This window comes from Equus quagga, chromosome 8 (assembly GCF_021613505.1).
Source record: "Equus quagga isolate Etosha38 chromosome 8, UCLA_HA_Equagga_1.0, whole genome shotgun sequence".
Taxonomy (NCBI): Eukaryota; Metazoa; Chordata; class Mammalia; order Perissodactyla; family Equidae; genus Equus; species Equus quagga.
Genome location: NC_060274.1, coordinates 81,460,814 through 81,475,568, shown reverse-complemented (window position 1 = coordinate 81,475,568; position 14,755 = coordinate 81,460,814).

Genomic DNA, 14,755 nt, shown 5'->3' with positions numbered 1-14,755 from the left:
CGGTCACTTTGATACTTATTATGACCTTGAAGTCACCTATTTTTCTTGTGCCTCAGTTTCTTCATTTGTAAAGGGTGGACCTAAGTGGACCCTTCCAGCTCCAACATGTTTTGTATCTATCAGGAAGTGATGAGTTTGATTGGTACACGTTGAGCACAGGCTGGTATTCCTGTGGAAAGTTTCCTGGCCAAGTTGCTACCACAGATCAAGACCTCTAGAGAAGTAGTTCTCAAAGGGACATTCTAGCCCCTAGGGGGCATTGTGGAAATTGGCAGGCATTTATGATGCGAAGGCACTACTGACATTAGAGGACAGGAACAGAGTTGTCATGATGTGGGCAATGTATGCAGAACAAACACAACAATGAATTGTCCTGTGTCACTTTCACATGGGCCCCCAGATAGCCAAGTGGAACATCAATTCTCAAAGTTTGGTCCAGGGACCCCTGGAGGTCCCTGAGACCCTTTCAGGGATAATCAAGATCAAAATCATTTTCACAGTAATACCATCATATTTTTTGCCTTTTTTACTGAGTTGTCATTTGCAATGATGAAACAAAAAGAAATGGTGGGTAAAAATGTTGGTGCTTTGCAGGAATCAAGGCAGCAGCACCAAACTGTACTCTACTAGTGGTCATTGTATTCTTCACGACCAAGCTCTCACAGTTAAACAAGCAGAAACAGCAAACCCTCCATTTTCACTTAAGAATGTCCTTGATGAAGCAATAAAATTTACTAACCGTTAAATCTCCACCCTTGATTACACACCTTTTTAATATTCTCTCTGACAAAACGCTACATATCAAAATACAATTTTGTTTGAGCTGCAAGCTGAACTAGCTGCATTTTTCACAGAACACCATTTTTACTCGAAAAAATAACAAGCAAACTATAATTATTCCAATGGGTATCTTGCAGACCATTTTCTCAAAAGTGAACACTTTTTTTCATTTCCAAGAAAACAATTAAAAAGTACATATTGCCAATGATTAAATTTAAGCATTCAAGCAAGAATTAGAATTTTGGAAAATTTGCATCTACTGCCATGAGCTTGACTGCTTCCCAATACGTAAAGACCTTTCTGATGAGATTGGTGGCAATATTAGTGAATGTGATTTATTGATTTTGTATGATGAAATAAGTCAACATTTAGAAGAGGGGGAGTCAGCTTATGAGATGTCTAGTTCAGAGTGCACTGCCTTTAAAAGTGATGGGGGATAACCATGGGGTAGAGGACATCCCAAAAGAGTGCTGCCCTTGGAAGTTTCTCCAAAGTTCCCCAGCAAATGCTACCTCCTTGCCAATCTCAGACTCTAATTTCCTAATTGCCCACCAACTCTGGTTCATATGCTTTTCCTCCTTAGACTTGTCTTGTCTACTTGCTTGAATCAGTAGATATCACAGCCCACCTCCAAAACCCATTCTACTAGCCACATGTTCTTGGACACCTGACTTCAGCCCACCCTGGTTTGGAGCTCTGTTACTACCAGACTTAAACTCCAGAAAGCCATGTTGATATCTGACCACAGAAGGACAGAGATCAAAGGAGACAAGTATAAAAAGAGTAAATGTGAAAAATGAACTTCCTTGATAAGACAAGAGGTTAAGTTCTTGCTACCCAGGGCCTCCCAGTCTCAGCTAAGTCTTTGTTCTCCCCCTCCTCTGAATTCTGAAATTCACATTTTTATAAAATGGCAAAATGTCTCACTCTCTTAGCTCATGATTAAAATCCAGTTGTTTATTTATAGGGCCATTTGTTGCTGAAATCTCTTTTTTAAAAAAAATAATAATTGCTTCTTCAGATGGTTTTCTTCTATTTGCCAGAAGATGTCATTTTGGGATGAGGCCATTCAAACTTGCTCAAATCTGAACGATAACTCAACTAAAATGAGGTCAATGTAAATGACTATCCACAACGGAGGAAAAACCTGTTAAATTAAATCCAGAGTAAGTACCAACATATCACGTAGTGAGAGTTACATGTGTCAAATGAAGGAGTGTTATGAGGATTAATGAGTCCGTTATTAAAAAACGCTTTGAGATTCTTGGATGAATGGCATCGTTGAAAGTGGGGGCAGGGCTGGCATTTACAGATTGTAGTTATATCAAGGGCTTGTAACAGACTCTGGGGAAATATAGAGAAAGCAATGGAAGAACTTAAAACATATTTTTTTTATTGATTGTTGTATTTTATACTACATTTAGCAGCCAAATACTCAATTCAGCAAAACATGTAGGCAGATGCCAGTGTCTACTTTGCAAAGTTCTACAAGGAGTAATGTAAACTTATCTTAGGGTTTCAACATGGTGTTGTAGTCTATGAAAGAAACACGGGGGCAATAGCAAGAACCAATTCAGAACAAATTTATTCTTACTCTCCACAATGGTTTGTGTGATGCAGATGTCAAAGATGGAGAACGTCAAGGAATTTTCTGTTGGGTGAAGTACAGATCTGGCCAGAGGCAGTGATCTGATTCTGGGCTATTTCCCTACAATGCTTGATGTTGTGACAGATAGTGGAAAATGCAGCCAATGGCCTGGTGGTTTCTAAATGCCTGCAGGTCTCAAAGAGGCTTCCAGATGACTGCATTTTTCTTTTCTTTTTCACCTGGAAGTTTGCACATTGTAAGATATGCAACTGAGATCACCCTGTCCTTTGAGATCTGTATGAAATTGTCGTGTCTCCTATCACCTCTCTTGAAGGTGCACCTGTCACCTATCACCCTCCATAGCTCTTTGTGACTTCCTAGAGGCTGTCTTCATGGTCTCTTTTGACCATGAGCTCCTGTTGCAGCTGGGTCCTCCCTCACAGTCTCCTGCTGCTGAATGGCACTCCTGTCTTCAGCGATCCAGCCATGGAGCCCAGGCCTTCTCCTGGACTGCCCCAAAGCCTTCTGACATAAAGCATTTGATGTATAGCAGCAGATTTTACTGAAGTCTTGGGGCAGCAAATAGCATTTAATTCACGGAAACTAAAATACAGTAATAGATATTCCTGGTCTCAAGACTCTCCCAATCACCCCGGCACCAAGAATTGCTCATTGGCCACTTTTCTCTTTATGTTTCAGTCTCCTGCAATGCCGCTTACTTCAGGATTCCTCTGTTCCCTTTTCTGCCTCCCTTCTCCTCTACTCTTTCCTACTTCCAAATTCCTATTCATTTTCCATGCAGAGCAGTTTAGTTATTTCTTCGCAACCTCCTTCCAATCCATGCCCTCAGAGCATCATCTTCCATCCCTGATGCAGGTTTTCAAGGTATTTTCCTGACTAAAAACATTCATTCAGGAAAGGAAGGAAAATAATTTTTTTCTCAAGGAGGAACTCTGTTGCCTTCCATGTAGAAGCATAGGTCAACTGCTTAGGGCCTTGGAGGGAGCCCCAGTGACGCTGAGGAATCATGTCAGCTGCCCTCCCCGCCACTTCCTGGTGAGGACCATCCCCTTCCACCAACCACTGCCTGTTTGTCATCCACGGTATCCAGCAAAAGTGACACTATCCAAGCTGAACTCCACCTACATTATACTGTATGAACCCCTCCTTAATATTGCCAAACACAATTTTAAATATTTCAACAGTACAAGAGCTATCTCCTGGCAAGAAATTTCAATCCAATACAAAATACCACTATGCCTGCTCTGAGAGGAAGGAAGAGATCCCTAGCAAAGAGGACAAAAGAATTGTTTGTTTGTTCATTTGGGTTTTTTTGAGTCAAAATTTTTTATGATTCAATTGAATTTATTATTTTAAATAGATAACATATGTACAAGGTATAAAACTCAAAAGGTACAAAAGGGTATAGAGGGAAAAGTAACTTTTCTTCCCTCTCTTGTCCCATAGTTGCCAGCCCCCGTTCCCAGAGGCAACCACAGGTAATGGTTTCTTCTGGATCCTTCCAGAGATTTTTCTATGCATTTACAAACATAGGTATTTGTTTATTTTTTCCTTAGACAGCTTGTGCCCATCTATATTTATTCTTCTGCACTTTGGTTTTGTTTTTTTCATTTGACACTTGAAGATCATTTCTCATCAGTAGACACAGAGATTCCTCATTATTTATATTGGTTCCATCATTCTACATTGTAAATATAAGCCATAATGTATTCAACCATTGATAGACATTTAGATCGTTTTCAGTATCTTCCTTGTATGAATCCTTCAGTGAATTCCCTTATGAAGATGCTATTTTAAGTATGTATAATATATCTATAGGATAAATATTTTGGAATAAGACTCTTAGGCTAAATGGTATGTGCATTTTAATTTGATTAGATATTGCCCTCCACAGAGATTCACTAATTTACCCTCCCAGCAATGCACTTTAGAGACAGATAAGAGTTAAAATGGCATATGAAAGGACAAGCAGAATTCTAGTAAGGAGAAATGGCTTATTCCTAGTCAGTAAGCACCTTGAGGATAACAACTGTGTTGTTCATTATCCCATCATCCAGGCCCTAGCACAAAGCCTCGCATGTGTGAACATGTAGATACTTGTTTATAAGTGAATTTAGAGGTTGGGAGGTAGAAACTAAACCTAAGCTGTCCGAGGGATAGTGATTAGATCAAACGACCTAGGCTGTTATGTACAACAGTAGAGAAGTGGCCAAAAAAACCTGAAAATGTAAATTGCTTCTCTTCTATCATCACCTAAGAAATAATTTGTGCTCTAGCTACTGTTACAGTCAGAATGAATAAAGAAAATGTGGTGAAATCTACCTTGGATATGATAGTCTTCCTTGGGAAAATATTGATCACATCATCCTAGAAAGAACATTAACTTGCACTATTTTTTGAAGCACTGGTCATTAGTTTTGTCAAAATGTAACCATTGGATCAGGATGTTGTAAGTCCAGACTAATGGTCTTGGCTGCCCTGACAGTCAGGCCAATTGCTGGAGTGGCCTTATTGGCCATCCATCCATCTTGATCATCTTATTGGGAGAAATGATCAGATGAGCTTTTCTGTGGCCAGCTCATCTTCAATGTGCAGAGCCAACCCAAGACCATGAAGTGAATGGAATTCATGAATTCAGATATTGACTTAACAATCCAGAAAAACAGGTAAATTGATGATATAAATATTGTACACACACACAGAGGAGGGTATAGATGTGCTTCGTTAAATGCTACCCAGGCACTGTCCCTATATTATTGCTAGACTTCACAACTCTAAGTTTAAGTGTTATTGTCCCATTTTACAGACAAGTAAACTGAAGTCTAGGTAGGTGAGTTGACTCTCCTGTTATTATCCAGCTAATAAAGTAAAGAAGTAGGAATTCCAACCTGAGCGAATGAGGCTCTAAACTCACATTTCGACTGTACCGTGAGATTCAAATTGCAAGCATGAACTAATGTCATGGGTCATTCACCATTCATGCCATTATCACACACTTCTTTTTTCCGGCTCTTTCACTAAGTCAGTGAGATGTCCAGGTTCATGACGTGCAGTTAAATCTCAGTCTCATTCACAAGCAAGCCAACTCCTCTAAGTAACCAGTGTTCCATCCTTTCCACAAACAATGGATTAGGCTTCAGCTCTAGTAATGGCACATTTGTAGTGCACGACTTGCTTTCCAGAACACCTGATCATCCTGGGCATTGGAGATCCTTCAGCATTTAGACTCTACATTTATCACAGTGTGTTGACTGCAACACTTTTTTTTTTTGGTACCTGGCTCATTAGAGAGACCACTAGTCATTTTAAAACCAAATTGAGTTTAAATACATTTCCTTGATGCATCTGTTTTGTTAAATGTATCCCATGAAACCGACATTAAAAGCCAATGCCATTAAGAGGGCATAAGGTAAGCTCATTTAGTTCACCAAATTGTATAACACAATGAATTAATATGGTAATACGCCTTTGGAGACGAGCAGCAGATAATAGAGGTGAACAGAAGAGCTCGAGCCTGGTTTTGGAAAAGCAAAAGCAATTCATCATTATGCTGTAACAATATAGGAGAACATTTCTCATTCCTCACTCGCCTGCCCCCATTCTGCAAACGTTTTGGTTGTACTTTTTCAGCACCAACTTTGACCAGTATGACTTTGCTCACTCAGCCTGCTGCATTTTGGCTACCCAAAGAATTCCCTTATTTGTGTTTTGAAGCAGTGGTAAGTAAGTGGAGATTTCAGTTAGAAGTGAGAGTTGGTGCTCTCCCTGTGAGAAGCTGTGTAAGCCATGCCCTTGACACCCTGCAGAACAACTGGCAAAACACTCTTCACATAGACAGAAGGCAAAGGCAGGGAGCAGAGAAGAGCAGATAGAACAGAAATACCATCAACGATTCCAGTTGTCCTTCCCTTGGAATTAAGCATTAGAAATAAGGCCCCACGTAAATCAACAGTCATTTCCTGAACTCATTCCTTCTCTCAGTGGCTTGGATTTCTGTTTCTATCCTGCCAGAAAGAACCCAATTATAGCTTATTGTGCCTGGTCAGCAAGAATGTATCCCCTCACTGCTTAAAAAATAAATTATCCAAAGAATGTTTTCCTTCAACTATAAAATTAGATATGCTCATTATAGAAAATTTCAGAAAATACAGAAAAGCATAAAGGAGAAAATGCAAAATCATTTATAATCTCAACACTCAGACATACTATTAATATTGTAGTGTATTTATATCTATTTCACATACCATTAAACAGTCTTCAAAAGCAGGATTGTAGTTACTATATAAAATGACTTTAAAACTTCCAAGGTTGAGGGGGCCAGCCCCGTGGCCGAGCAGTTAAATTCGTGCTCTCCACTTTGGTGGCCCAGGGTTTCGCTGGTTTGGATCCCGGGCGTGGACATGGCACCGCTCATCAGGGTTTGTTGAGGTGGCGTCCCACATACCACAACTAGAAGGACCCACAACTAAAATATACAACTACGTATTGGGGGGATTTGGGGAGAAAAAGCAGGAAAAAAAACTTCCAAGGTTGAAAATTTAGGTTTCCAATTTTTTTATCAATTACAAACAAAGCAATTACACTTTTACATAAACCTTTCACCCCAGCTTCACTGTCTGTTAGGAGGACATCTTCACAGAGTAGAATTCCCGGGCCTGAGGTGTGAATAATTTCAGATCTCTTACGTCAAATCCACCAAGCACTTGTCAATCCTCACCTTTCTTGACCTCTCGGCCACTTTCAGCACTGTTGACCACCACTCCTTTCCTGAAATCCTTTCTCCTTTGCTCTGTCACACCAAGTCTTCCCAACTCCCTCCTACCTCTCTGTTTCCATAGTTCCTGTCTGGGTCCCCTCCTCTGTCTAACCGTCAGTATTGAATTTCCTTAGGTTTCCATCCTGTGCCCTCTTCTCTGCATCTACACTCTTCCTCTAAGTGATCTCATCTACTTTCAGGGTTTCACCTACAGTTTCCATCTCTAAAATCCCCAATTTTTAAATCTATCCCAGCCCCCTTTTCAAGTTCTAGGATGTATGTCCTAGACTCTTTGACTTCTTCCACTTCATTGGCTCACAGGCATTTCAAACCCGTGATCTTACTACACCAATCCTACACTCCTTGTTCCCTGTCTTAGAAGAAGGATGAATAACAGGACAGTGTGCATCATTTTCCTGGTCCTGATTTTAATGGAATGCCTCCTGGGTAGCACATTTAGCAGGATATTTCCTGTTGGTCTGAGAAAGAAATTGTGATCATGTGAGACTATACAAACAAAGACCTTTCCCGCCTGGTATTTGGACCCACCATGTGTCTGCAATGCGTTAATCCTGCCATGCAGCCTGACTCTGTGCCTTTGTCTTACCAACGATCTTTGCTTTGGGTGCTAAAATTACCCAACTCATAATGAACACTATAAAGTTGACAAAGATCAAAACTGCACAGTAAAATAGACCCAAAATTTTCAATAAATGTTTGCATCTTGTTAAAGACACAAAGAACTAATAAATTGAAGACAAAACGAGTCTATAGAAATATTAAAATCAAAATCAACAAATGGTTAAAGTGCACAAGGCAAGAATAGTGTGGATTTAAATTGATGGAAGAATTAAATCTCCTCCTCCGAATTAGAATCTGCAAGATTTGATCCATAAAATTAGAATTGAAAAAAGTAATGGCCACAAAAGAAAACTCAAAGAGGCAGCAATTATTATCTAAGATTTGATATGGGCCAAAGGAGGGGAAAAATTCCAACTAAACAATGAATCAAAGCTTTGTTTGAGCTTAATGAAAATAATTCCAGGAAAATTAAAATGGAAATGGGAAAAAATGGGGTCAGTTTAACTGTGCTATACAAAATTAAGGAATTAGATGTTATCAGTGGAGTCTTCATGAGAACAAGGATAAATGATTTCCTCTGAAGAGGTTTCGTGTATTGAGTATGACAGCCTCTCTTCCTCTTGCTCTCCATACTTTACACAAAATAAGGCAACGAGAGCTCACTCCACATCCTCAGACTCACAGCAAAGTCAGGTAGCATGGTGTCCCCATATACGAGATTCCATTTAGAGCTCCGGGGACCGAGGGCAGAGCTGACCTGAACATCATTCATGCCCTTTACAGGGCTCTCTCACACTCTTTCCCTAGTATCACGCCTAAGCCTACTGTGAAGAAGATCTCAAAATCAAAGACTTTAAAGCATCAAGGGAACTTGGAAAACATCTGCTTCAGTTGTTCCCAACCTGGGGCCACAACATACTTGAAACTAAATGCAGACTGAGTAAATAATAGACATTCTCCCCTTATTTTAAAATGCTACTAAATTAATTCTAGGTTCTAAAATCCCAAAAGTTATCATGTGGGAGTGTGTGACATCCTCTTAAGATTAAATGAGATCCTTAAATCCAGGACTGATCCAATCTAATCCCTTGATTTTGCAGATGAAGAACAGATAAGTGACTGTTTTCAGGGTCACTTACTGAATTAAGAACAGTGCTGGATCTAAACAGTTGTACTCTTGCTAGCACACCAACAGCTCTTTCTACTAGATTCCTTTCTAAGGAAGGTCAAACTCAAACACGGCTTTATGCCTTCAAATTTGCTTCTTTCAAAGGTATTGTTTTGTGTGTGTGTGGTAGCTAAGTCTGAATTTCCTAGAAAAGCTGGAAAAATAGATCATGCTGATCTTCAGAGAATACTTATAAGACAATCACTCCTAATTTAAATTTTATCATTGACACGGGAAAAACATCTTTTTTTTTCCTATGCCACCTTAGGACAATGACAACAAAATCTTGATGATTATGACCTACTGTTCTCTCTTCCTGGGATATAGTCCCCCTAGTAGAGACTGGATTTCCCAGCCTCCTTTGCAGCCAGGTGTGTCTATGGGAGTAATGTAACTAAATAACCACCAGTAGAATGTGAACAGAAGTGATGCGTGCAATATCTGCCTCACTTGCTTAGAAGAAAATATCTTGCCTTGGATTTTTTTTCTGTCTTCTCTCCTACCATTATCTGGAATGTGAACATGTCTATGACCCAGCTTTGATTTAGTAGACAATGTTAATGCCTCCATTTGGCAAAATATGGTGGAGCAAAAATAGGGCAGGCACTGAGGTCTCTGAGCATCTGCATGGAGCACGACTGCCCATCAGCCCAGATCAGGAAAGCTTTGGCCCACGTCACCTACTGTACTCTGGGGACCCTTGGTTATTGTCATTCTGTCTTTACTATAACTCACACAGTGAGGCAGCATTTTTTGCCCCTTGGGGGAACTGAGAGAGAAAACTAAGGTCATCAGCTTGCCACATTGGCCAAGATATATTTAACTCTAGGTTAGTCTGTACAATGTCTGACTGAGGGGGAAAAATGCCAACTCTGTGTTTTGGGATCAAAAGGGTGGGTCTGGTTCATGTCGTAAAAGTAAGCCATAGATGTCTGACCCATATTTTAGAGCTCTCTATCACCTAACAAATATTTTTTTAAAAATCTCCTCCTGTTTTCATAATTCTTAGTGAAAGAATTATGTGAACAGGCAGTGAAAAACACATGAGAACTATGCTGTGCATTTCATTGAAAAAATATTTATACTTCTGGAATTTTGATAGCAGGACAATAATTTAAATCATATTTGACATTATTAAAATATTTCACGTGATCTTTTTAACCACTCTTGCCATTCTCCCCTTTAACTAAGGGAGCTTTGTAATGGTCCCTCTAGCAAAAAAGGGGAGAAAGGGAATAAAGTCCTTTCCCCTTTTGCCACATCCTTGAGCTCCCAACCTGACACTGTATCTGAATTCACATCCAGATGCATATTGGGTGTCTGGGTCCTCCTGAGAAATAGAATGTTCCCTGGGGACACCCTCTTCTTAGGGACACAAGAGCCCGAAAACAATGCTATCGATGCTCCTGCCAGCCACCTAATTGATGTGAGCCTGGGAAGTTCTATGGAGCCCACATGCAGAGAGAAGAGACGTTCACTTCTCCGTTCCTCTCCTTCCCATCCTGCAAAGCAAGACCTGGCCACTTCTGTCCTGGAAAGTACCACTCCCTTCCTCCTGGGTGATGCGGGGTCGGTGAGCCGAGGAGTCGAAAGAAAGATTTCTTAGACTCTCAAGATCTGGCAGTAATGCTCTTTTATTTAGAGAATAGTGTGGAATAGCATGGGGACAGGACCCATGGGCAGTCAGAGCTCCTGCTGCTGCCGCTTCTGCTGCCCCTGCTGGCATGGGGACAGGGCCCATGGGCAGGCAGAGCAGCTGCTGCTGCCCCCGCTGGCATGGGGACAGGACCCATGGGCAGGCAGAGCTGGTGCGTGGGGACAGGACCCACGGGCGGTCAGAGCTCCTGCTGCTGCCCTGAGTTGAGGGTTAGGGCTAATTTTATAAGGCATGGGTACGTGACTTATTTTTACTGGAGAAAAGAAAAGATGATGTAAAAAGTCATTAAATGATTTCAGTGCAGATGGGGTCTGGTTACTGTGCGGTCATATAACTTTAGATACGAATCTGGCCATATAGATCGGCATGTAGGTGAGGATGCCCTGGGCTTCTCTCCCTGGGGCAGTCCTAATTCATACCATAAAAAAAGTCCACTGGGTCGTATAGTTTGGCATGTAGGCCAGGTCACCTTGGGCTTCTCTAGCTGGGGCAGCCTTAATCCACATCACTGGGCATCTCCAGGGACAATGGATTAAATGAAGCCTCCTATTTTTTTATGGTTTAAAAATCTCATATTTCCATTATTTCTAATTGGAAATGTTTTCTCTCTGATGGGAAAACAAAGTTCTTTTTCTCCAGTCAGCTCTGGTTCTCTGTCTAGGGTAGTAATCTCTCCTTCTCAGTCTATTCATAACTCCCACTGTTCCCCAAAGAACTGAAGGTGGTTGACTACTCTCTTTAACCTAGAATGCATTTTTGTCCTTGCCTCACCATTCAATTCAGGTAATGTTTTGTTTTCAAATTAGTGATTTTAGATCTAAAACTACAGTTTGTCAGTTTCAAAAAAAAAAAAAAAAACTTTGTTACAATGAATGTAACCCCATTCCCCCCTCCACTCCACACCCCCCTCCCTCCCCAGCAACATGTGAAGAAGAGACTGAATCAGATTTGGCCCACTGGATCTATCCAAGTTCAGAAAATATTAAGAGATTGCCCTCCCAAATCACAGGGAAAGGATTTCTTAGCTCTTTCTCAGCTTTTCTACTCTGATCCAGGGATGCTCAGAGACTTTCCAATCACTGTCTAAAGGAACTAAAAGTTCTTCACAGAATATAACCTTCTCCTGCCACTACTCTAGCTCAGTACCCACCAATAATCCCCATTTCAGTATTTTGAAGATTAGACAATATCGAAAAAAATGTTTTAAATTGCTGTGGTATGCTAAGTACTAAATACTTAATAACTTAAAATATATTTCTTGTTAACAATCTGTTCATATTAATTTAAAGGTTGACTTAACCTAGCATATCTTCCAAGAAACAGCAATTAAGGATACCATTATTTTATCGCTTTGAAATAATAAGGAGGGTTGTGGAAAAACTTGTTCCTCATTCAATTCTGTCTTAAAACCATTCCTTATCTAGAGACAACATCTTTGACTGACTCTAACCAGTACAATTATTCTCCAAAAATTTAATTATTGGCTTTTACATAATACAGGCAGCTAACACAATCTAAATCTCTTACCATATTATAGACTGACACAATAGGTCTTGGATAGATGAGTAGAATTAGAACTTTTGGAGGGACAGTGGGCTGATGGTGTCAAAAGTCATGTAAATACAGAGTTCCAGTTAATTTATTTTTAAGCTCATCCTCTCCATCTAATCCAGACTCCAACTTAGATCATAGAAATCTCTTCCTTCCTTTTCTGGCAGAAGCAAAAGTCAACACAGCTTCTCTCCCAGTTATAAAATACACAGAGAGACCAATATATTTTTGAAGACCATATTCAGTGATAGTCAAGTTTAGAGCTAATGCTTTATTGCAACCATTGATTATAAATAGTGCAATAATTCAAGCATTCACCTTCCTCCCATTGTTTGACCCCAAAATGTTAAGTATAAATATGTGATGCTCCTCCTGGACAAATGAGATTTCAGGAAGCAGAATTGCTTTACGATCAAACTAAAGCCTATTTAATAAGAAGCCTTTAATAAAGCTGTGGTTTAAAGCCAGTCAAAAGCAATGACATATGATAAATGTTCTACTTCAAACATGCACGTTATAATCAAATCATAAGGATAATTCAACCCAATGCTCACTTTGTTCCTGTGTTCACCATTTATATGTTGAAACTCCATATTGTGACTCAGAGCTGAGAAAGAATAGACACGTTAAAAAAAGAAAAACTGCAGACAGGAAAGAAACTCTGAAAAGTAGAATTTACTTACCCTTTGTTAAGAGACATTTACATTTGTAAAGGAAATCTCCATCTGTAAATGTGTCTCCCTCTCTGCACCAGGAAGAGGAGGGGATGACATTATCTCTAGAAACTCTTAATGGGGAAGGTAAGGACTTAAATCTGCATAATAATCTTACTCTTGTTTACTGTACTTGTATGGGAACCTCTTGTAACTGACTCCTGCCACCACCAACATCCTGCTTTGTCTTTAGTTGAAGATGATATTTCAGGTGGTGGCTTCAGCCATTTTGGCAAGTTGCCCAGGTTGCCTGAGCCTCTCCCATGTATATGTGTTATAAAGCTTTGTTTAATTTTCTCCTGTTATTCTGTCTCATGTGAATTTAATTCATTCTGTGGCCAGAAGAACCCAGAGCGGGTAGAGGAAATGTGTTTCTCCCCTACAGTTTGGCAACTTGGACGGGATAAAATTTCACAGGCTGTCATGAGGATCACTGCTGCCCCAGGGAGAGAAGCCCAAGGTGACCTGCTCTACATACCAATCTATATCATCCTCCTGGAAGCATAGGACATCCTGACTTAATCCAATCTGATTCTTATCTAAAGTTATAGGACCACCCAATAACCAGACCCCACCTGCACTGATACCACTTTAATGACATTTTTTTACATAATCTTTCCTTTGTCTTGTAAAGAGATAACTCAAATACATATGCCTTAAATTTAGCCCTACCATTGACCCATGTTTGCAGCCCTTCACTGCCCATGGGTCCTGTCCCCATGCTATTCCATACTATTCTCTGAATAAAAGAGCACTACTGCCAGACCTTGAGAGTCCAAGAAATCTTTCTTTCAACTCCTCAACTCACTGAGCCCGCATCATTTCGGCCCTGAGATAACATCTGTTGTCAATCTTCCTCTATTTGCTTGAGGAATATTGTCACTGAGCTAACATCTGTGCCAACTTTCCTCTATTTCAGGTGGGATGTTGCCACAGCGTGGCTTGACCAGCAGCACTAGGTCCACGCCTGGGATCTGAACCTGCAAACCCCAGGCCAGCAAAGCAGAGTGAGCAAACCTAACCACTATGTCACTGGGCCAGCCCCTGAACCTTCCATTTTAAATGGTTAAAAGATCTTTATTTCTAAAGCCAACCGTGAGTACTTGTCAAGCTTTAAGTTGGTCTTAAAGAGAAATATTTGCTAAGTCACTGTCGTAGCACAAATGAAGTTGGGACCCATCTCAATGATTTGAGATCATTTAAATGATCACTTAAACAATTAAACCTCAAGGCCAGAGGTTGGACTCGGTAGTATTTCCAAATTCCTGACAGACATTAATCAGAATTCAGGATACAAAATTCTAATCTCTGGAAATTCTCTGGAATTCCCCAAACCATACAATTTTTTTAAAATGCTTTTGATATTCCTCATACTCTTTACTCATTATCACGGATATCTAGAAAACTGTTTAATGAACAATAAATATTAACTTTAGCAGTATTTACAGAGAACTGTAGCCTATAGAAAATATTCAAACATTGGAAAACACCAGGAAACAGCATTTGGTATAATTTAAATAACATCTGGATCTCCTAGCAAAGTTATTAGCACTACACAGAATCAAAGTCTAAATTGCCAATTTAGGATCTTATTTTGCTTCCAAAACTCATTATTTCTTGGACCACTACTCATAGGGTTTGTATAAAGTAAACTACGAGTATAAATTTATTAATGTTTATTTTATTGGCAAGAATGAGTCACCATCAGCAGCAGACTGGCCCATGAACACATCCTAACAATGGCCTCAGCTGCAAGCAAGGCTAGTGATTAGACTGTGACACTTTTCTCCTCTGTGCTCCTTAGCAGGTTCCTGGAAATGTCAACCTTACCCTCAGAATCCACATGTTAATGTTCCCTGCTTTTGCTTTCAATTTGATGTCCGTGGATTCCTTCTGATCAGTAGTTGCTTTATGTTGATCAGTAAGCTTCAATTCTCAC